At 36.2% G+C, this 24564-nt stretch overlaps 2 pseudogenes across 7 annotated transcripts; both read left to right on the top strand.

Annotated features, from left to right (window-relative positions):
- Positions 1 to 14386: 14386 nt before the first annotated feature.
- LOC147548176 (E3 ubiquitin-protein ligase RHA2A pseudogene) lies at positions 14387 to 20147 on the top strand (annotated as a pseudogene). Of its 6 annotated transcripts, XR_015238726.1 has the most exons (8): positions 16425 to 16593; positions 16690 to 16791; positions 17142 to 17209; positions 18059 to 18201; positions 18279 to 18354; positions 18964 to 19105; positions 19227 to 19365; positions 19773 to 20147. The product of XR_015238726.1 is annotated as an E3 ubiquitin-protein ligase RHA2A pseudogene, transcript variant X3 (transcript). The 6 variants fall into 6 exon arrangements; XR_015238727.1 differs by lacking the exon at positions 17142 to 17209; XR_015238728.1 differs by lacking the exons at positions 16690 to 16791; positions 17142 to 17209.
- A 1238-nt stretch (positions 20148 to 21385) lies between these two features.
- On the top strand, positions 21386 to 24091 carry LOC147548175 (spermidine synthase 2-like; annotated as a pseudogene). The gene is made up of 4 exons (XR_015238164.1): positions 21386 to 22987; positions 23114 to 23185; positions 23673 to 23860; positions 23976 to 24091. The product of XR_015238164.1 is annotated as a spermidine synthase 2-like (transcript).
- Positions 24092 to 24564: the final 473 nt, after the last annotated feature.

Genomic DNA, 24564 nt, shown 5'->3' with positions numbered 1-24564 from the left:
TTTTGTTAAAAGGCCTCCCCATGAACCATTTTACTTGGTAAATTATCATTGAGGGGGGCCTTTTAACAAAAATGAGGGGGCCTATTAAATCTCCAAGTAGTAGTTTACCCTGTAGAACCCATTGGATTTCATTTTATGAGCATGGGCTCCATTAATCAAAATGCAAGACCAAGCAAGATCAAACATAATAAATAGCAAAAAAAAGAAATCAAATATCATTGCAAACAAGCGGATTGTAACGTCTACCAAAATTGTTTGAATCCTTATTCTATAAGTGAATTGTCCATGTCAACAATTGGTTGCCCAAGAGGTCAAATGTGTTGACATAAACTCCAAAATCCTGGAGATCTCAGGTTCGATCCCTAGATGAGGTTGTTTCCATGGTTTATTGAACTTGGGTTATTAAGGTATCAATAATGTAGTTGGACTTCAGGTCATAATTTAGTTGAGCTATAGGCTCGTTCTTTGTTAGAGTTTGAATTCGGCAGTTTCGTGCTTATCACATCTGTGATGTATCAATGCCAATGTAATGACTATCGTAGATCGTAGTCAATTTCCAATAAAAAAAAAAGTGAATTGTCCATTAACCTCTGTGTCGTTCATATGAGTGATATTTTTTTTTTGGAAGTCGACTACGATCTACGTATGTCGTTACATTTGGCACTTGATACATCATAGATGTGATAAGCTCGGTAACCGCCCACTCAAACACTAACAGCATCGGCCCTATAGCCCAACAAGACATGGCCTAAAGCCCAACAAGACATTATTTACACCCTAATAACCTCGATTCAAATAACCAAAGATTCCACCTTCTTTGGGATTCGAACCTGGGGCCTCCAGGGATTTCTGGAGTTTATGTCAACGCCTTGGAACCACTTGGGCTACCAACTGTTGACATATGAGTGACATTTATATCCTACAGTTGTCAAGTGTCAACAAAGTCAGTTGCTGCTAATTTGTCCGTTACTTTGTATTAGTATCAATTTATATAATTAGTTTTAGTGTTACTCCAAAAACAATACCTTTTTTTATCTTGAAAATGAATCATCACAGTTTATGTTTTCAAAGAAGTTAAAGAAAGACCAGAGGAAGGGCCGAGAGTAGTGTAATTTCAGGAAAAGAAATCGGTTAGAAAATAGAAGGTCAAAAGAAAAACTAAGAGCTGAGGGTTTTCATATCCAGAAACTCTTCTTCACGAAGAGTTTCCGATCTGGTATTTTTTTTTCACGAATAACTAACACAAGGTTCTTTCTCTCTCTAACTCGTCATTGTAGATTAATCGGAAACCCTTCGTGAGGCTAAGGGTTTCTAGGTCGGAAACTTTCCTTCACGACTGGAAACCCTTTTTCAGGGAGGTATTCACCTTCTTTGGCACCACTTGCACACGCCTATACACTGACCACGTGGGGGAGCACATTAGTGGCCCACAAACGTACATGTCGCACTTTTCTTTGGCACACATCACCTCGTTCCATCCCTATTGTATTGTTGGAGTTACGTACAAATATGTGAATAGGTTATGTATTTTTGAGTTAAGTCCTATATGGCCCCCTACTCTGTGACCAGCTTCTTTTATGGCCCCCTGTTTTTCGTAAATTCAAATATGGCCCACTATTTTCAAATACATGTCATTACTACCCTTCCTAATTCTAAATTTAAATCATAAAAAAAATGTCATTTCTCAAAAGTTATTTTTGAGAATTTTTTTTTTGGGTTTGAAGGTCGCCGGCCGAAAAATTTTCCGGCCGACGACCTTTGTCGAAAAAGAGAGAGGTGATTTGGAGAGAGAGAGAGAGAGGTGAATTGGAGAGAGAGAGAGGTGTGAGTTGTAGAGAGAGATGAGGTGGAGAGAGAGAGAGAGAGAAAGATGGGGTGGAGAGAGAGAGAAAGATGAGGTGGAGAGAGAGAGAGAGGTGAGATGGAAATAATTTTTTTTAATGTTTTGAATTAGGAATGGTAGTAATGACATTTATTTGAAAATAGGGGGTCATATTTGAATTTACGAAAAACAGGGGGCCATAAAGGAAGTTGGTCACAAAGTAGGGAGCCATATAGGAATTAACACTTTATTTTCTGATAATGATAAGTGGGAAAATGAACCGATTACAACAAAATCAAAAATCAAAAACAACAAAGAAATCAAAATTACATAAATTCATTAGCCCCACCCTTTCTTCATTCTCACTGTCCCTCTAGTGTCCGCATTAACAATATTAACTAATTATACTAGCAGTTGATTAATATTCAATTGAGTGACACCCGGTCAAAGCTTCATTTTTTAGAAGTAATCAACAGCTTGATTAGCTTCTCTATAAACATGAAAAACCTGAAAACTCCGAAATTAGTTCTGAAGCAGTTGATGTCAGAAAATGGTCTTTCGTTATATCATCATGAAACATGGACTTGGTGCATGGCAGCGTCCGTTAAGGTTAAAGATTGTGGTAAGTTGATTGTGATTCCTTTCGCCCGCTCCTAGCTCCAGCTCTGGTTCCTTACTTTTGCTCCTTGCTCCAGCTCCTTGATTCCTGGGGGAAAATATGCAAAGGGTTCGAAAACCGTTCCGACGCTCAAGACGGTCAGGGTGTTCTTTGCAGTAAAAGAATGAATATTGATTGATTCTTTTAGGGGCGAGTTATGGGAACTCAGTATAAGTGGGGGATCTCTCTAATTGAGAGATCGTGTGTAAAACTTGTCTTTAGTATGAAAAAGTCTGTCCTCTATAAAAGACGACGGGGGGCCCTTTTATAGGCTGAGGTAGACCGACTTTGTTTGGACGGTCTAGATGAGGCGGATGTGATCCAACGTCAAGGAAAGTTTTTCACTGTTCGTGGTTAGAGTTTCCCTTATAGTTATCTCGTATCTAGGATAAATAGAATTCCTAAGTTCAAGGATCCTTCGTAGATATCCTGCCGAGGTGATAGATCTTCTAAGAGATGTTTCCTCCTTTATGACTCTTGAAGCACAATCTCACTTAAACACTTAAGATTTGTAGCCAACTAGGATCTTTAAGGGGATTCCAGGATTGAGTTGGTAAGCTGTTAGCGAGCTTCTGCCTCCTTAGTTTAGGATGTGGGGCATCGACCTAACTTGCGCGGACCCCCCTCACTCCTTTGGAGACGCCAGAGTTGATCTGTTTGTGTCGGGGCGAAATAAGGATGATACCTCTAGCTAGGGGTGGGATTTTCACCCGATTACCCGAAACCCGTGATGGATGCCCAAGTCCGGACAGGTCCATGGGGTGCCCGTGCCCGAAAGTGGGTAGGTCCCGCCCGACCCGACAAGATTTAGTGGGCGGGCTCGGGTGAAAAGGCCTACCCGACCACCCGCCCACACCCAAGCCCACCAAAATAGCCCGATGGGTGCCTTATACCCGCCCGTCTTGGGTAGGCTCGGTGGGTGCTTTTATACCTGCCCGATTAAACATCACCAAACACCCGCCCATTATATACAATAACAAACACCTGTTTAGACTTTAGATGTCCCTCCACCATTGGATTTTAGGGTTTTTTAATATCAACGGTTGTATGTGGTCTTTAGTTTTTACCTTTTAGTATATATACTAGACATAACCCGTGCCTCCGGCACGACTAATCAGATCTTTGATATAAAAAAATTCTTAGAAATAAAATAAAAATTTGAATTGGTTGAAAACAGTGGAAGAAAATTGTACAAAATGGACTAACTATGAAACTAAAAAGCTTAAAGAAAATTATATATATTTATAAATCTACAAAAACCATTCCTTCCATTTACGAAGATAACTTATTGATTGTAGTTATATTGTAACTTGTGATATGTCTGCAAACTCATATTTCGCTTACAAAGTGAAGACCCACTTTTATTCTGATAGTGATTTATAAGTACAAAAAAACCATCAATCACTGTTCGTTTTAGTCGATGGCGATTATTGTGGAAGGGCTTCGGGAATTAACCCTTAGTAACAAAAGTATCACACAGGAATAGTGAAGGCACCCTTATATTCAGATAGTGTTGGACCATCAAGTTGCTTCAATCTGATAGAAAAACTTGACCATAGTGTTAGCCTGTTAAGTTAGAACAAAACTAAAATCTAACAAAAGGATCTAGGTAAGGAAAAAATGCTTATACCGGAGTGCCAGTACAATTAGTATAATTTACATGTGAGTGTGCTCCGTGTCCAATTGGAGATAAGAAAGCAACCCTCATTGTCTATTCTTTCCCAGACCATAGAGCCAACCACCAATATGAAGCAAATGGGGCAATAATATATACAAGAAGAAACTAATACACATCAGTTGTACTAAGAGTTATACTATAAAACTAACCAGGTTTTAGGGTTGCCATTTTCTAAGTTTCAGAGTTTGAGTCAAAGAATCACGCTGACCATTAAGTTTCGCAATTAGCAGTCACCTAATGGTTTATTTGAGTTCATAGGGAAAATTAGAAAATCATAACTCAGATACATCACTTGGTACGTCAATTTGACCCATATATTTTAAGAAAATAAGATGCTTGCTAAGCATTGCTTCCTCATCTCTCCAAATTAATCCCAATGTCTTATGTGGCTAAACTTGGAATGGTGAGCATACTTCACCCATTTTCAATTTGGTCTAATCAAAATTGATAATAACCTCCATAAATATCTCAATCACTTAATTTCAAACTCTAATCTCTAAACCCAATCCATACAACAACTTCCCAGGAATTACATTCAGAAATGACAAATTTTAACCATTACCTATTATTAGCACACTTAATAGATTTTGTTTGAAGAAGTGTGATGGGAGAGTAAGAGGATGGGGCGATGAAGATTGAAGGGGAGAGAAACTGAATGTGGGAGGAGAAGGGTTTTGGTGTAAATTGAAAACAATTATTAATTGAGAAACAATTACATGAATGGGGAACTTGACCGGTCATTAATGAGAGAAATAAATTGAATGCATCTATTAGAACAGAGGGGGGCTAATGAAGGGGTTTATTGATGCATAACCCAAATCCGTTATATTCGGATCGAGTTGGCAGTTCAAAGGGTTAGATTTGTCTCAGCCAACATGTACCATAGATGTCTATGTGGTAGTCCTAGTCATCTTCTAGGAACATTTATTTTGTCCTAGTCACAACTTTTATGTTTTGTTATATAGATGGGATTGAAATTACTAAACAATTTCTTCACACCCTCCCTGTTAGAGCGCCTCTTTATCTCTCCGTAAGACACTTGACTTCTCAGACAATTTTTCTTCTTTAATCTTGTAACCATTTAGATCAAACATAAAATAATAAAGATCACACAAACTTCAAGATCTTTGTAACCATTATTCTTCTTTAATCTTGTAACCATTTGGTTACAAAGATCAAACAAACTTCAAGATCTTCGTTACCATTTTTCTTCTTTAATCTTGTAACCATTTGGTTACAAATTAAGATCAAACATATAATAATAAAGATCAAACAAACTTCAAGATCTTTGTTCCCATTTTTCTTATAATTTCTAAGTATAGAATATTGAGTTGTTGTTCTCCCTTGTTCCAGATCTGTGAAGTCTTTGTTTACATCTTCTGGAATCACATACATGTTCTTGCTTTCACAGATCTGAAGTTAAATTTCTTAATATTTGGTTGAAGTGAAATTTCTTAATATTTTATATATTAATTTTTTAAAAAAAATTGACATATTTTATAGCATCACCCGTAGCCCGAACGACCCGATGCCCGGATAACCCGTCTCCATAACCGGGCTTGGGCGGGCTCTGATTATAGAAATATTTAAATTTGCCCGCCCGATTTACCCGAGTGCCCGAATGGTCAAGGAGCACAAGTACCCGACCCGCCCGCGCCCGAAACTTGACTACCCGCGGGTACCCATACCCGCCCGATTCCCACCCCTACCTCTAGCTGACCTCCCAATTAGGGGTGTAGGTAGCGGAGTACTGAGGGTTTAGCCGTTCTGTTTACCTTAAACCGGGTTGACCCATTGGACTTCAGGTTTGTTCTCGACTCTTTGACGTTGGTCAACGTCCGGATAATTTATGCATCATCAGAAGCTTTTTGACTTTGGTCCATAAGCGCCTCACCCTCCATGGAAAATTCTGATGTGGTTTGGTAAGAAGTAACTTGATGTTCATTGAATCAAGCCCAAGATCTACTTCCTGCAACTCGGCACTAATTGCTAGTTCCAATCCCAACTCAACATCCTGCAATTCATGTATAAAGATAGTCTATCGATCAACCTGACTTGTGGTTGCGCCAACCACATTCCCCTCTGAATCTCGAATAGTAGCTTCATACCCTGCATCCACTTTGCTAAGTGCACCATCAGTATTGATTATGTATCTCCCTGCAATCGGTCGAGTCCATTTACAAGATATATAGACTGGCTTTTGAAGAGAAATAGTTAGATTCCAGCGATCTATGGTCCTTTGATTCTTCGACCGTTTGGTGATAGTGTTCAACTTGATTCGCACTTCCTCACAAATGTCTTTAATAATCAGCCCCGACGCCATTACAGTACTTTTATATACCCCGTTATTACGCCCCTTCCAAACATGATAGACATAGGAACTTAAAAGCAAACGACCCACTCGAGTAGAAACCCATTAAAGTGATCAATACACCATTGTAACTCATCTTCCCAACCAGCAACACATACTCTCAGAAAACCCATCTCGAGTAGTAGCGATTCTCATATATTCTTTGTGACCAAACAACCAAAGAATAGATGGAAATTTGTTTCTTCCTCCTCTCCACAAAAGACATATGTGGTATTAATAACAAGACCCCAACTAGCCAAAAGAACTTTGGTTTTGAGTCGTCTTCAAAAAGCTAGACACGTTATGAAGCAATGTTTGGGTATACCTCACAGTGACCATACTAAAGAAGTCTAGCTCGACCAAATTCCTCTCAGTCGAATTGCTTCATACGTCTCTTTCAGGATAAACTCCTCATTCTTTTTCGGCATCCAGATAACCTCATCCCTAAGGTTAATGTCTACCTCCACCTCTCTAGTCTCGGCCTCGATATTCCCTAGCATAGCTGCAATATGAGTAAGAAAGACCCAGCCCGACTGCCCAATAAACTTAAAACCCAGGCATCTAAGTTTAGGTAAGAGTTATATCTATACCTCTCATCAAAAACATCATAAAGAAGATGATGAGGGTGCCACAAATCTGTCCAAATTTTAGTACCTTCCCCCAAAGAAGTGCAAATGAGTCGTTGAGTCGTTGGCCTGCTAGTTAGAATCTGACGCCAACACTAAGAACTATTACTCGGAGTTGATAAGGTCCAGAAATTCTGATCTTTGATGAGATTATTTCTCACCCAATCAGCCCACAAAGTCGTCTTGCCAATAACCAAATACCATATATGGCAAAGATTTGACACTTTAACAGTACCTCAATGTTGCGAAACCCGAGTCCCCCTTCATCAGTGGGGTAACAAAGGTTTTCTCAGCCAATGCGAGCTCTTTACACCCCATATCCGCACCAGTCCAAAGAAACTTACTGAAGATGGAGTTGATATCATTTATAATTCTTTTGGGAATGACAAACACTGTTGTCCATTATAACGACATACTGTTCAAACCCACCTTAATGAGAAGAACACGTCCTGCGAACGATAAAAAGTGACTCTTCCAAATTGGATTTGTCCCTTGATTTTATCAATAAGCGGAATGCAATGGCTATACGTGAGACGAGAAGATATAAGTGGTAAACCTATGTATCGAATAGGCAGAGAACCAGTACCGAATTTCAGAATAGTAGTGATATCGCTCTGACCTTGAGTCGAAAGACCAACAAAGAAGATAGTACTCTTAAGCATGTTGGACTGCAACTCTGTCGCCAGATGAAAACCAGTTAACACACCTTTTAGAGATAAAGCTGAATCCTCTTATCCTCGAAAGAAGACCATTAGGTCGTCTACAAAACAAAGGTGAGTAACTTTCGGAGCTAAACACTTAAGGTGTGGCAGAAACCGACCTGCTTTTTCCTCTCCATCAATGAGAACCGCAATACCTTCATTATTAAAATAAACAAATATGGAGAAATTGAGCAGCCTTGCCATAAACCACGCTTCCCATCAAAATACCCATTGACTTCGCCATTGACCATAATAGAGAACTTAGATGGATCGAAGTCATCTCCCACTATCGAGCTAAAGAAATTCTAAATAGCCTCCACGAAGTCGTCTCCCACTATCGAGCTAAAGAAATTCTGAATAGGTTATGTCTGACCAATGTGTCCGATCTCTGTGGATGTAGGTCATCGACCAAGCCACGTTATATTATCGTGTCATTTATTTCAATGTCTATCTCGATTATCACATAATCATGAATTTAACACTATTTGCTTAGGGAATCTCATTATCTCTTTTGTGTTTTTCGGTTTAGAGTTTGTTAAAAAAGTTTCTCTTTAGATTTCACTCGATTTCTTGGCAAATCTGAACTTATTTCAACTTGTTTTGTTGAGTAGTGTAATTGCTTTACGTGGTTTTCCCTTGTTTTAGGGCTTTCAACTGATATACTTGGAATAGTTTTTTAGCTTCAACTCGTTTTAGAGGTTTTAACTTGAACTCGATTTATTACTTGTCTTTTAGAAATCTATTTTACTTGTTGAACTCACCTATTTTCAGCTGGCATGGGAATTTGTCTCGTTGATTTTACCTTTTCCCTACTTGATTCATTTTGCAATTGATGAGATACGTGGACTGATATGTTACGGTGAGGGCCAGAAAACATTGCACAAATTTAAATGGTAAGAACCGTACTGTTGATTATTATTGAGCAATACATGGAAAACTAGTATGGGCTACTCATGCTACTATATATCAAAGATGGTATCTCCAAAGTGCTCGAGGGTAGTTCGGGTCAGGTAACTATCTCTAAATATGAATACGAGTCTATGATTGAAAAGATGTGCGCGTTTGATCCCTTTCTCCTCTTTCCTTGCAACTTTCTTGGCCTCACATAATGCTTGTCTTCAGTCTACTTCTTCTACTCCATGGGTAATAGATTTGGGAGCATCTAATCACATGACAGGTTATCCTAGTCTTTTGCAAAACCTCGAACTGATACAATGACTTCCTTTGTTACGTTCCCTGATGACACAAAATTACAAGTTATAGAAATTGACAATCTTGAGTCCTCTTCAAAAATCAATCTCTCTAGCTCTCCACATATACTTCAATTTCCTTTTACTCCTATCCATTAGTAAACGTAAGTTCTTTGTCTCTCCCCATAGTTCTTCTCTCTAAAAGCTATTGAGCGTATCTTACTTCCCTTTGTCAAATCCTTTGTTGATCTTCTTCGCTTTCTGGTGTGTTTTTTATCTCTTTCGTGGTCATATATAAGAAAGATAAAATAGACTTTTGGGATATTTAGATCTTTTACACATTACATGTCAAGTCAAGATATCTATGATGTACTCACCCAAAAGAGTCTAAGAGCCCAGGCTCTTTAACAATATTTTTCTTTGAGAAGGCTTAACTAACAAGGGTAAGAAAATTTGTTCAATGTAATTTTGGCTATAAATAAAATAAATAGTCGTAATTTGTCGGGATTTAAGCTTCTTTCATGTTGTTGGACTTTAGATCTCTTTCATTTATGGTTTAAATTAGGCGGTTATCGTGCTCATCACATCCTCATGATGTATCAATAGTTTGTAATGATTATATAACGTATATCATAGTCGAATTCTCATAAAACAATGACAACAAAAATTATCAGTGAGACCTTTGGTTGATGTTATTCCAAATATTTTAAAACGAATATTTCAGAGAAAAGTCTAATAAAAACAAGTTGAGGGGATTGGAAGAATTTAAAAGGGGGGTCGGTGGATTTGGAGATCTTTCTAGGTAATTGTATATGTTTATCATCCCAACCTTCTTGGCTTAAGTTATTATAATTTCATTAAAAATAAATCTACAAAATCATTGCAAATCTTCTTTCTAACGGTTTTCTATTTTATTAATTATTCATTTGCTTCCCTTCTTCCCAATTTCTTTTTTCTAATAAACAAGCTTTAACTTTCAACAAAATAAACAAGAGTCCTTAACAAAAAAAAAAAAACAAAATAAACAAGAGCTTTAACTTGTTGATGGTGGATTTTTCCCACCCAACACATTTTATTGCCTTCAACAAAACACATTTGGTTGTTTGTCTGGACTCTGGACAGAAGTTGGCAAGTGAAACCTAAAACTTCATTTCCTTGAAATGTATAAAGAGTTAATTCCTATATGGCCCCCTACTTTGTGACCAACTTCCTTTATGGTCCCCTTTTTTTTCGTAAATTCAAATATGGCCCCCTATTTTCAGACAAATGTCATCACTACCCCTCTGATTAATGTATTTTCAAAATAAAATAAAAAAACAAAAACTAAATTCCACCTCACTTCCTTCTCCACCACTCATCTCTCTCCACGTCACCTCTCTCTCCAACTCACCTCTCTCTCTCTCTCCAACTCATCTCTCTCTCTAACTCACCTCTCTCTCTCCAACTCCTCTCTCTCTCTCTAACTCACCTCTCTCTCTCTCTCCAAGTCACTCCTTCTTCTCCGACGAAGGTCGCCGGCCGGAAAATTTTCCGGCGGGCGACCTTAAAAAAAAAAAAAAAAATTACCCTCATCTCTCTCTCTCTAGAAACTCCGGCGAAGGGGTTTCCCCTTCGCCGGAGAACAGACCTTCAATTAATGGAGGTAGTACTAGTAGATCTAACGACGATGAAGCTTATGTTGAAATCACACTAGATGTTCATGATGATTCAGTTGCTGTTCATAGTGTTAAAACTGCTGGAGGAGTAGATAATGAAGATCCAGAAATTGCTCTGTTAGCTAAAACACTAGAAAAGAGATCTTCGTTTGGTTCTTCAGTTATGAGAAATGCTTCTTCTAGATTCAAACAAGTTTCTCAAGAACTTCGTCGTCTTGCTTCTATTAATAAAAGACCTTCTACTGCCGCTGGTCGTTTTGATCGTACAAAATCCACCGCCGCTCACGCCTTAAAAAGTCTTAAATTCATCAGTAAGACTGACGGTGGCGCCGGTTGGCTCGCCGTTGAGGAAAGATTCAATGATTTGACCAAAAAAACTAATGGATTACTCTCCCGTTCTCTCTTCGGCGAATGCATAGATAAAAAACTCTGCAAACTCATTACCTAAACTAGTACAGTAGTAACTAGAAATTTGACCTAATTTATTCTCATTTTTTGATATGAAATTATCAGAAATGAACAGAGATTCGAAAGAATTTGCACTTGAGTTATTTGATGCACTTGCTAGAAGGAGAAATATAGTAGGAGATTCAATTAATAAATCAGAATTGAAAGAATTTTGGGAGCAGATTTCTGATCAAAGCTTTGATTCTAGACTTCAGACTTTCTTTGACATGTAATTCTTGATTTTAATTACTTCATCAATTGTTGTTGCTTAATTTTGTTTTTTCGGAGTTATTGAATTTAATGAGAAAATTGGTATATAGGGTTGATAAAGATGCTGATGGGAGAATCACAGAAGAAGAAGTTAGAGAGGTAAAATAAGATGATCTCTAAGGAAATGTTCTTGAACAGACCACGAAGGTCTGTTCTCAGGCGAAGGGGAAACCCCTTCGCCGGAGTTTCTAGAGAGAGAGAGATGAGGGTAATTTTTTTTTTTTTTTTTTTTTTAAGGACGCCGGCCGGAAAATTTTCCGGCCGGCGAACTTCGTCGGAGAAGAAGGAGTGACTTGGAGAGAGAGAGGTGAGTTAGAGAGAGAGATGAGTTGGAGAGAGAGAGAAAAGTGAGTTGGAGAGAGAGGTGACGTGGAGAGAGATGAGTGGTGGAGAAGGAAGTGAGGTGGAATTTAGGTTTTGTTTTTTTTTTTTTTTTGAAAATACATTAATCAGAGGGGTAGTGATGACATTTGTCTGAAAATAGGGGGCCATATTTGAATTTACGAAAAAAAGGGGCCCATAAAGGAAGCTGGTCACAAAGTAGGGGGCCATATAGGAATTAACTCATGTATAAAAGGAGGTCAGCAAGACAACTAATGTAATATTATTGTTCTACATCGTTAGTTTCTACATGGGACTTCACATTGGAGCGTAAATAAAATGTAAGACTGAATTAAATGGCGTGTGGATAGTTCTAAACGAAAAAAAATTGATCTAAAAATCGAGAATATAATATCCAGACACTCTCCTCTCATTATTAGTTAGTTTTGAGTTTGATGACCACAATTTTAATATGTTATCAAAGATAGATCTACACGTGATAACTTGTAAAGCTATATTTTACGAAATTCGTAAAATTACATGTTAGATTTAAAGAATGTCAGGCGTGAAGAGTTATGTGAGAATAGTCTCACATTGAAAACTAGCGATCTAGAAATGAATAATATAATTTTTCGATCCTCTTCACTCACTCCAATTAATTTTGAGTTGAATAACCAGAAATATAACAAGGGATGCATCATGCATAAGAAAGTGAGTGTGGAAGTGTACACTTTAGAGAAATTTGAATTATTACTTATAGTATTAATTATTTTGTCAAGTTTTCCCCTCTCTCTCTCTCTTTCTGATTATTTCTCTCTATCTCTCCTTCTCCCTCTTTCTCTCTTCCTCTCTCTTTTTCCCGCTCCATCTCCCTCTATCTCTCATTGTTTCTCTCTCTAAGTCGTTGTCTCTCTCTATCTCACTCAACAACTCTCTATCTCACGATTTCTCCCTCCCTCACACAGCTTTGGCGAAGGGAAGTGCCCCCTCCGCACGAACCTCCTCCGGCGAAGGGAAGTGGCTGGTCAGCCACGAAACTTTTTCGTAGTGACAAGCCACAAAAAAAATTTGTGGGCAACCACCCACGAAGTGTTTAGTGGCAAACTAGCCATGAAATTTTGTTGTGACTGGTCGACCACAAAACGTTTCGTGGTCGACCACAAAACGTTTCGTGGTCGACCACGAAACGTATCCTTCGAGGAGGGTTTCGCCAGAGACCCTCCTCGAGGTCTGATTTCGGCAAAGGAAATACTTTCTTTCGTCGGAACCGTGTCTATGTGAGAGAGGGAGAGAGACAGAGTTCGAGAGAGAAACATTGGGAGATAGAGAGAGTCAAATAGCGAGAGAGAAAGAAAGTAAAAGAACAAGAGAGAATTGTCAAAGTGAGGGATAGAGAGAGTAAGAGAGAGAGAGAGAGAGAGAGAGAGAGAGAGAGAGCAATGTTTATTCACTATGTCTTTATACCCCAGAGATTTTTTTTTGTTTCCCAAAGTCCCGAATTTTATTTTGTTGAACCGCCCTTTACGTAGTTAGTAATTAAACATTAGTATTTAATTTTTACTGTGCACATCATGAGTAGATAATAACTTGAAACAAGGGTTCTTTAACTAATACTGGTGAGAAAATCGTTTTGGGTGATCAATATCAGCTATCATAATAAAACAGGTGAGTCGGTTATTAAAGAGAGAAGTCTGACGATCCATTTTTTTATTGGGAGTTTGATAAAGATTACATCAAACTGCTCATATAAACCCTCTTCATGTAAATTGACTCAAAACATAAGGGTAATAGTGTCAATAATCGGTTACGATCTTCCTAAATAATTAACTATCATTATCTTCATCTTGTTCCTTTGGTGTAAATCAGAATTAAATGTAATCTACTAGCATTAGCCAAGAGAGATATGTCGCGTCCGTATGACTCGGTGATACCCTAATATAAATAAAGATAGATTGAGATCAGAGACTTGAAATATGTATAAGATGCACTATCGTCAAAGCATTATTTGACCCATCTCCGAGCCCACCCAAAAAGGCCTCAACACTTACTAATCTTGAGCATTTACCTATAGTCCAACTCCAGACAATCTCACGAGCAATGTGGACTATCACAATCTCCCACTCTCAGCGAAGAGCCATCCTCACCTTTGTTACTACATGTGACGCTCCAAACCTTAACAATTATCTATATTGAGCCCAACTAGTTTCAATATGACTTGTTTTAATCTCAGATACAATACTCACTTCAGGTTATACTCTTAATTCAAGTTTATTTTATTTTAACTCAAATAAACTTAAAGTCGGTTACAACTAGTTATTTAGACGAGTCGGACATAAAAATTAAACAAATACTACCAAATACAACTCTAGTTAATGAAGATTTGATATTTTTATCTTGCAGCTAGAATAAAAACAATCACTATTCTAGGAGTTGATATTTTAGTTAGGGTAAGATGACTTGGAGGGAAAGAGAGTGTTCAACCAAAATTTAGCATCCATGACAGCCTTTTTATGAACATTATAGGACCCCACACACACCTATGTGTTTTCTTTTCAACCAAAACCTCCAAACTTCTCACCTCCAAGCATTCAGGCAACAAAGCATAAAAGTATAAAACCCTAAAGGGAAGAACCCTCAAACCCCTCTCCTTCATTTCTTTTATATTTTCTCTTTTAACTTTATACGGGGGTTTCATTTTCACACCCCAAAACCTGCCTCACCTTTATAACTTGTCCCTTTCTCTCTCATCCCCACGTTGAAACCTCCTCACTCGATAACGACGTACCCTGACTCAAACTTCTGTCTACTTTCTCTCTCTCTCTCTCTAAAACGCCTCTTAAAACCCCTTTTTCTATCTCTTCTTCTTCTTCTTCTCTTACCAAACTTGGAGAGAAGAACAAACAAAAAGGGGGTGTGAGGAAGAAGAAAGGAAATTATTAATGGGTTTATGTAGTAATTTAAATGATGTGTCTTCAGATTCAATTCCATTACTATTTCTTGCAATTATAGCCAATTGTGTTTGTTCTATACGAATCTTGTTTCTAGGGTTTTTCAAATCAATGGGTTTTGATTTAGTAGTAGTAGTAAATGAGTTTGTTGATGAAGATCAGATTTTGGGTTCATCTTCTTCTGGTTTAGCTGGTCTTATTTTATTGACTGAGCAACTCAAAATGAATCCTGTTTTTTCATATAAACAAGAACAAGATGATGATGAAGATGGTCATGATGATGATGATGTTGATGGTGATGATGATAATGATTATGATGATGGTCACGGGTTACAGTGTGTGGTGTGTTTGGGTAGGTTAAGAGATGGGGACCAGGTGCGTAAATTAGCATGTGAACATATTTTTCATAAGGAGTGTTTGGATGGTTGGTTATTTGATCATGACAATGTAACTTGCCCACTTTGCCGGTCACCATTGGTTTCGAATCATCAAAACCGAAAAAGTGTTACTGATCAAACGCGCCTTTATGGGACTTAGATCCTGGGTTCTCCATGCATTGATCATGATGGTTGGTGATGATGATGATGATGATGGATGTTTATTAACAGAGTACATTGATGCAGAATAGTTTTTCACATCAAATTCCCTTTTTTATAATTTTGATGAGAAATACTGGGGTATTTTGAGTTAGCCCCTCCTTTGCCCCTAATTCTTGTGGAAAAGCTATTAGGTTCCTCTCAATGTGAATTTTAAGGTATAAATTTTCAATCTTTTGTTATATGAAATAAAGAAGGTTTTTTCTTAAGTCTCGTCAAAATTTTAATTCTGTTCTGACATCCAATTTGTGACTTCATGGTCAGTCGGTTTGGTCTTAGTGACTTACAATTCGTTTTGGCCTCCAAAATCAAATTTTACTTATATCTATATAAGTTTTACACCATAGACGTGCTAGTAGTGTGGTGCCTAATTGAAAATCATGTCGTGTTTGCACGTTTAGATTTTCATTCGATCTGCTTGACGTCAGATTATAATTTACATAAACATCGCGTTATGTGCATCTCGAGTGAATGCTTGAACCCACCATATTTGTACGAAAATTTTCGACCACAACTAGCGTAAGTCCGACGGGATTTATCGCGCCTCAGAGCGCGAGAGGTATCTAGTTAATAGTAAAATGACTAAGCCCAAAAAATCATCTTATTTTATTAGTGAACACAAACTATCGATTTAAGACCTCTTAACATTATAGGACTTCTGTAAAATATAATCACAGGAATTTGAACCCAAGTTGTAAGTTGTTATAATATTTTCAACATTCATTTTTAGCGGTCGAAAATCTTATTAATTGGAAAAACAAAATCTAAATTTTGTGAAGAGGAATCTACAACTAATAATTAACAAAATGATTAGACCACTACGGAAGGATTTATAAATTAAACTTTCTCGCGACACAAAGGCGACCTCGTGATGCGATTTTGTTAAGACATAGATTTAGTTATATAGTGTTGTCAATATATATATATATATATATATATATATATAATGAATAAAATCTATATAATAAAACAGGTTGAAACATGCTGACTAGGACAAACCAAAAGATAAATCGGTCCGTCAATTTTGTTTCATCTTAAATCGTGACCGTTTGATTTCTCACCTTCTCAAAAATAAAAATTATTTGCTCACCCTCTCACTAAATCAAAATTGGAACCCTTCAATCCAATGACCACTATGACCCTAAACGACTGAAGGGTCATTACTCAAAATTACAACCCTTCAATCGAACGACCACAATACCTCTAAACTGCTCAATCGTCATTACTCGGCCTTCTCCTCTTCACCTTGCCTAGCTTCATCGGTTCTTCTTCTTCCTCCATCAATGTTGCTGTTACAAGACCTTCATTTAAGTCATCTTAATTCTAGAAAGGTAACTGCCATTCTGATCCTAACCCACACAAAATACTCCTCTTTCTCTCCCCCTCTATCTCTCTTAAAGAGATCTGACGGTTTCATATTTGTATAGGAATATGGTTTGCTTAGGGTTTATTATGTGGTTTACTGCTTTGTGTTGGTTGGAAGCAGAATTGTAGTTTAAAGAAGTAGAAGTTTGTGAATCTTATAGCTGGTAATTTTTTTTTCTCTCTCCCTCTTTCACGCTGTGTTTCTCTATCTCAATCAATGGAGAGACCATTACTTTCTCTCTTATTCACTCACTTAATTGTTAACCTTTTTTTGAGTAATTTCTTTTGAGTAATAGAAATTGAAGGATTCAAGAAATTTAAGGTAGCTGTTGAATTTGTCTAATTAATTGTTAACCTTTTTCTGAGAAATTTTGTTTGATTAATTTCATTTTAGTAATAGATATTGAAGGATTCAAGAAATTCCAAGTTGTTGTTGAATTTCCCTAATTATTCGTTTCATTAGGTTAGTATGGGTCTAAAGCCTACTTTCTGTAATTTCTCGTATCCCATTTAGATTATTGAATTGCGAGCTCCAATTGTTCGATGAAAAACCTCAACCAGACCAGCGATTACATCTTCAAAGTTAGTATTATTGATCTTATCTTCGTTAGATTTTGTTTTTTCCATCAAAGTTGTTTGGTTGTTCTTTGATTTTGATCTACTTGATTCAATTTTTTGAAATTGATCTGGTTAGATCTTCTGGTTGGTTGATGTTCAGTTTTCAATTCTTTTAATTATTGTGTATTTATTTTTGATGGAAAACAGAGAATTATTTTCTTTACTACATATTTATTTGATTGTTATCGAAGTATTCCTCACAAATAAACTCTTACCTGGACACCAAGATTTTCTTATTTGGACTTCATCAGTAATCTTATAATTGTCGTGTTAATGACTTTCACGGTGATGAACTTTTCTCTGATTTGTTCGGACCAAGTTGAAAATGGAATGGTCTGATAAGTTGTGGGGAAGGTTGGTACTTTACTGTTTTATAACTCTTCTATCTTCAATGTTCACTAAATAACTCTTCTATCTTCAATGTTCACCAATTCTCATTAATCTTCTAAAAAAAAAACCATTCTATTACTCTTTTTATTTTCATTACTTTGACATCATCCAATAATTCTTTAATCTTTCGCATTTGAACTTAGATGTTCTAGATTTCTGGATTTTCATCTTCGTATATTGTTTTGGGCTGAGGTTTTGTTCTAAGTTACTACGTATGTTATTTTTTCTTATGCATCTTTGTCTTCCAACTTAATGTCTATTTTGACTTTAATTGATAATGTATTGCTCGAGACATTAATCTTTTCTAATGCATAAATGTTGGTCAACCTAATGCTTTTACTGAGTCCATTGATATATTGTATCATATGGGTGGTTGTTCTGAATCATGATGGTTTTAAGTTGAGTTTTTTTGCTCATATATAGGTATCAATCATCAGTGGACTAAACGAAAAGGAAAACCAACTCCAAGAGAGAATGCACCAATTGTTCAATGAGATTTAATGATTCTCGCATTGAGATTTCATGATTCTCTACTATTCGGTGATACAATCATCAAATCAATGCAGGTAATATCTTTATGCTTCCATGATTGTGAAATTTCGATTTTATTTTGAGATTAGGTTATAAAATTTGTTTATTTTAGTGATTTGTGCGAATAGGTTTGTTGCAACATCAAGGAAGAATGTTCTTAATGGAGTTTATTGTACTTGTGTCAATCTGTTTTGAGTTTTTTTCCTTATACTTATGATCTTTCTGTCCATCTTTCTTGCAACCTAAACTTCAGTCCGAGGTTCTAATCCATGATTGCAACATCAAGGAAGAATGTTCTTGATGGAGTTTATTATACTTGTATCAATCTGTTTTGAATTTTTTCCTTATACTTATGATGTTTCTGCCCATCTTTCTTGCAATCTAAACTTCAGTCCGATGTTCTAATCCATGACTGCAAGTTTTTTTTATCAGTGTCCATTATTTAGTAGATAATTTCTAATTTCATTCGAGAATTTTAATTTTTTTAACAGTCAGTTCCTCTGTTCTTTACTTCATTCTCTATGGTGCAAAGGTTAAGTTTATACTTTCAAAGGGTTGTTAAACTATAATAGTGTTTTTTTTAATTAAATCAAATTCTTTTATGTGTCAAACTATCATAGAATGTGGTTAATGACAGGAAACCTATTTTCCTTTTATTTATTTTTTAATATGACTCGAAAAAGTAGTTAGTTAGGGCCTCAATCTCCCATTTTGGTAAGAAAGGTTTAGGGTTGCATAATTAAGTTCTTACTAACACTATGTGTCCTTGACCTCTTATATTTGACGAATTTCCTCAGGAAATACTACTGAAAAATTTCGGGTAACAAACTTGGTACCGTTCGGTTTACGATCAAAGTCTTTCATCAATTTCAAAGGTATCATGGGAGTACGGAAAGAGGATAACACCACTTAAAGCATTGTTGGCGAGGCAATCTTCGAGTAAGCTCTCTTATTAGCTTCGGAATTTGTCAATAACTACTTTGACTAAATATAACATTAGATGAAGTTTCTTTTTTATTTATATTTTCGCTTGACTGTCTATAATGATTTGGTGAAATAGGCGACCAATCCAAGGTCTTCATTACATTCATAATGACAAACAATGAATACCATATCTCACAGGTATAGTTTGTTTGTTACCTTCACTTCATTTTGGCTGACGAGGGTGGGAAACTAAGTTGCATGGACTCACAAAATGGGTAATTAGCTTTTATCATTATTCACCCGTCTAAACTTTTGTGTTGTTCTGATGTGGAGTTTTATTGTATTTATTTGTTGTTGTAACGTTGAACACTGTTTTTTATACTTTAAACTGTTAAGAATTTGACCCAATGCGACCCATTCAATATTCACCCTTTCTTATCATGTCTTGGTAAAATTCAACTTTTAGATCGCCACTTTATTGGACTAAACTCTGAGTGAACACTTACAGAAGTAAAATTAACATTGACGACAATACTAGATGTCTAAAATTATGACAGTTTATAGGCATTTGATGTTATCCATTCGGAGTGGTAAAAAACTATTGTTGATTCTATAGTTTTTGTTTGTCTTTGTTAGGTTTATTTTAGTTTCTAATTGTCTTTCCATTTCTAAAATATTGCAGGATAGCATAGTATTGCAGACAAGAAGAACATGTTTCTAATATCTGAAGGAAATAATAACCTTCTGTCTGATCTGAAAGTGATGTTCATATTTCCGCAATTTCCGGTTTATCGTACCATAAAAAGAATTGCTTCCAAGAAGACGTAGATACTTATGGCGGACAAACTAGCTTTTCTAGCTCATGCAACAAATTTTATATTTTTTATATCACCATGGAAGAGCATCTCGCATATTCGTGTTTCTACTAAGGATATTCGTGTATGAATCAACTGTTTTTGAAACTGTATCTCTTCGGGACCTTAAAAAAATGTTTTGGTATATGAATGTTTTGACTTTATATTTAACAACAATTTCAGATTAACTATATGATAACAAATACCGGGTTTTTTTCGTTGCAAGCAAATATCAGGTCATGAGTTATATAGTGTTGATGAATATGTCTTAGAATTTTAGTTATTGACTTGTCTCAAAACTAATTAATCTCTTAAAAGCACCAATGTCTCTCGGATTTGCAAACAAGGTGTTAAAATAATTTCAAATTTACGGTGGGGGTTCATTAATCGAGTTTTGCTCTAGTTTTTCTTGCAATTGGGAGCATTTAGAAATTACTTTTCCTTCAATTCCGTATTTCACTTCAATCTGTAAGATGTACGTGGTTTGTTTTCTTTTCATTTGTGCTTTTTCTAGGAGTTTAAAACTATTTCTTTGTCATAAGTCACCATAAACAAGTTGGTGTAAAGTTGTAGGTTATGTACTCTGATTCTGCGAAAGCTCCAAATGACTATATATGGATAAATTACCTTCGGTAATCCCGTAAAATAGTCAAAGGATGTGTCCGTGCCGAAGGCACGGGTTATACCTAGTCTATATAATAAAACAGAAGGGAAAACGATGACTGGGACAAACATCCTTTATTAATAAAGCATATTGTCTAGGAGTCCTTTTCAAAATTTAAGATATAGTCCTTCGTAGAAATAAAGTTACCTATTTAAAAAACAATAATCCTTTCTTTGGAAAACGATGACTGGGACAAACATTTTTTTTTAATAAAGCATATTGTTTAGAAGCCCTTCTCAAAATTTAAGATATTGTCCTTCGTAGAAATAAAGTTACCTATTTAAAAAAACAATAATCATTCTTTCTTAGGAATAAAACAACTAATCTAAGAAAAAAAAAGAAACAAAATAAATTTCAAGGGTTAAAAAAAGAAATTAAAATCTCTCTCTCTCTCTCTCTCAATAAAATAATAACTTGTTTAAGAGAAAAGAAAAAAATACAAAAAAATAATAACTAATAAAAATCTCTCTCTCTCAATAAAATATAACAATAAATTTCGTAACATTTGATTGGTACAAGTGTCCGTGCCCTAGGACACGGGATATATCCTAGTATCTATATAACAAAACACAATGTTTTGTGCTGACTGGGACAAGTCAAAAGACAAATCCGATCGTTCGTTCTGATTTTGATAAGAGCAACACCATTTGATCTCTTACCCACCCTTATTTTTACAAATTTAATCACCCACTAAGTGCAAGACAGCAAGAGAGTTAATAAAACGGTTAATCTGAGCCGTCGGAAATCATCATATGCACACTTCATTTCCTTCGGCGCGTTACATCCCTTCGCGCGTTAAAGGTTTCCCTAACTCTCTTCCTTAGCCAAAACCGAAGAAATCTTCACAGCTATTCCGTTACCAAATCGATCCAGCCATTAAGAAGAAATCTTCACAGCTATTCCGTTACCAAATGGATCCAGCCATTAAGAAGAAATCTTCCTTCACCGGAAGATGGGTGATGCAATCTTCACCAAAATTCACTTTTTCACCCAAACGGTTTTTCTATTGTCAACTTCTTCAGCAAAAGATAGCCTCTATACATCTGCCGGTATGTACCTGCTTGAAGCAGATTTTGCTTCACTAGGTAATTGCTTGAAACATCTGGTAATCTATTAATTGACCCCCCTCTCTCTCTAAAAGTTATTGTAATTTCATTGTTTATTATATTTCTCTGCTTAATAGCTAGAATCTAAGTTTGAGAAAGAGATTCAGTTTCTAAATCTATTAGATGAAGACAAAATTGAGAATATATTGATTTTAGGTGTTGATACGTATTAGGGAATGTATCAGTTAATCATCTCTGTAGTTAATCATCTCTGTGTACCTTAACTGTTTGTTAAAATGTCGATCCTTGGGATGTTTGGAAACATTTAATATTCTTGAACTTTTTTAACGTAAAAACTTGGGTACGAGTGCCCGTTAAAATCATTCTTATTGTTAAAAGGTGTCAAATCTTCTCTTTTTTTGTTTTAGTCAATCTAGGGCTTTTATATTTTTCAGATGGTATGTGTTCAACCTTATACATCTACTAAATATTATCGGTACGTTTCTTCAATTTTTCTTAATTTTGATTTTCTTTTGCTCTTTCTTTCTGCCCCTTAATTCTTGAGTTTTTATATGGCAAGATGCAGAATATGAAATGCTACTTAAAAATATTTTTCAGAAATGTTTAGACAAAGTTAAGTTCTTGGACGCAAGTTAGTTATATACTGGATAATTGTATTTGTATTATTTGTTAGTTTTGTTCATCTGACTTCTGACCTTTATTTCCTATTTATTTTGTTTTTGGAGGTCGATTGAAACGTAACAAATTCGAGATTTTTCCTTGTTCATCTGACTTCTGACCTTTATTTCCTATTTATTTGTTTTTGTTGAATGACCCATCTAAAGAAGCTTATTGGGAGATCTTGTTGATGCTAGACTAGGTTAAAATACTAGGTTACAATGCTTGAGTTATTTACTAACATATCTCTTTTCTCATGTAATGAACTTTTATTTTTTTTCATTTTTACCTATGTCTGAACTTTGATCAATGAAGGGATGCTTGCCTTTGTAGTTCAGTTTATGAATTAATCGCTAATGTCTTTTATGCAAGTATTGGTTATTAGAGGAGACTGTGGGGTTCTTAGGTAAGTAGCTGGTCATTCTTCAGTTGAACAGGTTGATATATGCTAAATATTGGAATGGTTGTTGATGCAAGTAAATGAATATTCATTAGAACTTTCATTTGTCGGTTCAATAAATGGAAAACTCTTCTTTCACAAAGATCAATGACAAAATTTTGAGACCTGGGGATTCCATTAAGGTTTGCAAGCAACTTTTCCCGGACTTCGCTGTCGGTTATGAAGACCCTCGTGTAAATTTACACATCAAAGATGGTATGTTCTTTTCTTGCAAATTTTATTTACTCAGGCACTTCAGTCAACTAAATCACATAATGCTTGCCCCACTGCAACATTTTTCCTTTCTCGTAAACCCTTATTGATTTTGTATTAACTTCACAGGAGTTGCATTTTTTAAGGCTGTTCCTGAAGGTGCCTATGACGCTGTCATTGTTGATTCTTCTGACCCTATAGGTAAACATCCTTTTTTGCATTTATTTTTTTCGTAGACCATGGTAGTGTTTGTTTTATCTCCAAATCTATATATGAAATCTGAACTATTTCTGATTTTACTTGAGTCGGATTGTAGAATGACCATGAAAGTGGTATTTATATGATTATGTGGACTTCAACAGGGGCAAAGCCGCATTCTCTTCTGTATGACATGTAGGCAGTCCTACCTGCGCAGAAGTTGTTTGATTTAGATTTGTGTGAATTAGACGTAAAATGTGCCTGAGTTCAGAGTGCCTTGCTTGGAATAGCCTAAAATGACTGGTTCTGCCCCTTACCGAAAACAAGTAGGACTTAATTTCATAAGAGTCAGATTCAGACGATAAGAAAACATATTTTACCTATTTCCAACCGAAATTTCCAGTAATGTAAAGCTTTTTGTTTTTGGTAACTTATTTTCAAATTGGCAACTTAAAAGACTGACTTAAAATAACAAAACTTGTTCGATTAGGTCCTGCTCATGAACTATTTGAGAAACCCTTTTTCGAGTCAGTAGCAAAGGCGCTCCGGAGGTGTACGTACTACAGCCGAAAATATATGGCTCCACATGCACATTTTCGGAGATATTGTCGCGACTTGCTGTCAAATATATAAAGGCTCCCCAAATTATGCATGGACAACAGTTCCTACTTACCCAAGGTAATAATCATCTCTTACATCATTTCATCTTTTACTGATATTCTCCAATTTATGTTCGAACTTCGAGTTGGGTTATAAAGTATTTGCATTTACATGTAAAATCTTGAAATTGCAGTAGGGTAATTAGGTTTGCGCTATGCTCAACTAAAGGACCAGCTGTTGATTTGAAGAACCGAGTGGACTCTGATAGATGATATCGATGATGATCAAAAGACACCTTTGAAGTACTAGAACAAAGAGATGATTCTCCTTTTTCTTTTAAATTAGTTTTTTTCTAGAGTTCATTAATTCTTACTTCGGAAAATTTTATTTCAGATACATACAACATCATTATGCTTGCTATCTTTCGCAAAAAGAAAAACGATCAATTCCAAAATCGAAGTGACAGATGCGAAAAGCATTTCTCATTCTATAAAGAACTGGAACAAGTAACAAAGTTGGGCATCAAAACGCAGGATTGAGACAATCAACACCTGCTGCTGTGAACTCCGCGGGGAGTAGAAACAATTTTGGTAGAGATATGGGGGCACCAGCAAATCAGAGGGCACAATATGGAAACACTCATAGCAGTACTAATAATCCTTCTATGGCGAGTACAGGTGTGTATCTGAGCTGCAACAGTTGTGGTGTCACTGGCCACAATTATCGAAACTGCCCAGGCACCGTGAAAAGAGAAGCACAGTCAATTGGAGGAGGTGGACGAG

This window comes from Eschscholzia californica, unplaced genomic scaffold, assembly GCF_041429995.1.
Source record: "Eschscholzia californica isolate CP2 unplaced genomic scaffold, dmEscCali1.0.p SCAF_3, whole genome shotgun sequence".
NCBI lineage: Eukaryota > Viridiplantae > Streptophyta > Magnoliopsida > Ranunculales > Papaveraceae > Eschscholzia > Eschscholzia californica.
Note: the sequence above shows the minus strand (reverse complement) of the source record. Positions and strands in the feature narration are given on the sequence as shown.